This window comes from Eschscholzia californica, unplaced genomic scaffold (assembly GCF_041429995.1).
Source record: "Eschscholzia californica isolate CP2 unplaced genomic scaffold, dmEscCali1.0.p SCAF_2, whole genome shotgun sequence".
Taxonomy (NCBI): domain Eukaryota; kingdom Viridiplantae; phylum Streptophyta; class Magnoliopsida; order Ranunculales; family Papaveraceae; genus Eschscholzia; species Eschscholzia californica.
Genome location: NW_028238309.1, coordinates 44,526,237 through 44,528,970, shown reverse-complemented (window position 1 = coordinate 44,528,970; position 2,734 = coordinate 44,526,237). Strand labels below are relative to the sequence as shown.

Here is a 2,734-nt window from a genome sequence, read left to right as displayed (position 1 = left end):
TCTATATTAGATATTTAGAGAGGGCCGACACCGCGTAGCAACTCGAAAATAGACGTATCATAAGGTAGACATAAAAGCATTCTTACTTCACTCACGTTCTTTGGTCTACCCCTCTCTCCTGAATAATTAGCGTACTCTTCCTTCAATCTCTCTATATATAGAAGAGGGTAGGATACAAATTTATCAAAAAGAGTTTCATTTAAAAAGAACCAAAAAGTTGTGATCATGGCGCCTAATAAGTCTAGAACTAGTAATGGGTGGAAGAAAATTAATGGAATGGTAAAGCTTAAAGTTGTTGCAGAAAAGTTACTACAAAAGAGTCTTTCTCTAACTAAGAAACATGATTTTGATTATGAAAATAATTATTCAGATTCAGTCCCTGAAGATGTTAAAGTTGGTCATTTTGCAGTTATGGCTATTGATAATGGAAACCCAAAGAGATTTATTGTATCATTGAGTTTTTTGACACATCCTGCTTTTAGGAAATTATTAGAACAAGCTGAGGAAGAATTTGGGTTTGATCATAATGGTGCTCTTAAGGTTCCTTGTCGATCGATTGAACTCGAAAGAATTTTATTTGGACAGTGGGATGAAGATGAAGAGAGAGGAATTGTTAGATTTGAAACATGTAAAAGTAGCATTCTTCAGAGTTGTTAGCTAATTCTTTTTAGATACAGTAAGATTCATACCCTAGTTCGTCTTAAATAATCTCTTTTTAGAACCGACTTCTCTTTCACTCCGTGAATTTGTTAAGTTAATAGCCGCAAGCTACCATCGTGTTTCTTCTAGAACAATACTAGAGCACCATAAGGAGCTTTCGAAGGATGGATAAATCCCACCTCCAATATATGCAACTACTTGGCTTGCTTAATTCAATTTTTAGTATCAAGTGTATTTATCATCTTAGTGATCTCAAATTCGTAACGATGATAAATTTGTTGATGTTTTGGGGTTATAGGAATTCCAATTTTACATATTACAGTAATCTTAGTCCAAACATTGACACGTTTTTTATTCCATAAAGTCAGGCAATCCAGTCAAATTCATGATTTGATAATTTTGTATGAGAAACAAAAAGGCTAGTTAACATAAATCACCTATTACATCAATAATTTTGGTGGAAACTTTTCTCTATATATTGGGTGAAAAGCTTTTCTTAATTTATTTTTTTTTGTTGCCAAAACGATGCTATAAGTCTTGGTCCCCATGACAATGAGAAAATAAATGTGTCAGCTTTAGGGCAAGTGACAGTAATTGATTTGGACATTATAGGGATCCTTGAAAGATCCTGCATTTACAGATGATTAGGTTTGTACATCAAGTTAAACCACACATGATTGAATAAAAATTGTTGTGATCTTAAGATGCTGAATAGATAATCTTGACCTTAAGGCCCCGAATTTAAGCCATATAATCCCTATCTTTGACACTCAAACTCAAAGTGTCATACAGAGTTTTGGTCCTAGTAAAAACTTCACGAATCCACTCAAAAGACCTCAACATTTACTATGTTTGAACCTGCACCTCTTAACATCTGCTTTAGATATCTCTAAAAAGTTATACGACCCAACGGTCAATGTTGAACCACATACATATGTACATACAAAGATTCAAAATCTGTACATCGTCAAATTTTAGATGCCTACGTAAGTTTTTTTTTTATGAATTTACCTACATTCCAAGTAGGAAATCTTTACGGATCAGACGAAAGTAAATTGTAAACGAATCTTGATCAGGTGTTTCTACTCATATTTCTTTCTTTGTTCTCTTTTATCTTCCTTCCTTTTCTTTTTCTACATCATTCTTTGTCCGCTTTTTTTTTTTCCTTTTACACATATTTATCGAAGTCACTGAAATGCTAAGCGACTCTGTTGTCCAAACAAAGCCACCATGGTACCACAAAGCAGAGTCCTCCAACTTATCCATCTCGTAACATAATTCGTTCTCTACACATAAATAGTAGTATATATCATATACTGTGAGAAAATGCAAGTAACTCAGAGTACCCTAATTGACAAATACTACAAAAAAAAATGAGTGACAATTGTCTCTTGGATTTATTTTCTTCTGAAATTTAATAGACAAACTACGTAAACATCGCATCAGCAAGCGATAAAAAGACATTAAACAAGTTTCAATGAGAAAGTTGTCGGCATAATTATCTCATCAGTTGCCATTGAGATATGCTTAGGAACAAGATATTATAAACCCAGAAAAGATTGAGACAAGACAAAGTTAGGAGAAAACTAGCTTCCTTGACCCAAAGTCTTCCATGACACTTCTCATTCTTCTACAGTACTACTCTTTATGATGTTCTTTGTCAGTTGGTTTCTTTCTGACATAATTCCTGTTTATACATAAACAACTAACTTTGAATGTCAGAATATTCATAACAGTTTCAATTATTTCACTAAATTTGTATCTAACATGTGCCCTGTTTATATGTAAACCGAGGAGCTGTGGGCGGACTGCCCGCAGGTTAAACCCACAAGGCTGCCCTCCTGAGAAGTACGTATATGTGGACAGATGGGGCCTGTCGCTGAGAGAGTTTGGAGCACAGAGGCTCCAGGTGACGCTGGTTCGCCTACAATTATCCCAAAAGGTAAGGGATCTGCAGAAAATATATTAACGTCGGACCGGGAAGTAAAACACGGTTAACTATTCTGAATATTATATATATATATAGAGAGAGAGAGAGAGAATCTTTACTTATTCTCCAAGTACAACTTGAATA

The 2,734-nt window shown here is 34.5% G+C and overlaps 1 pseudogene; it reads left to right on the top strand.

Moving 5' to 3' along the window:
- Window positions 1–225: 225 nt before the first annotated feature.
- LOC147558234 (protein SMALL AUXIN UP-REGULATED RNA 54 pseudogene) lies at window positions 226–657 on the top strand (annotated as a pseudogene).
- Window positions 658–2,734: the final 2,077 nt, after the last annotated feature.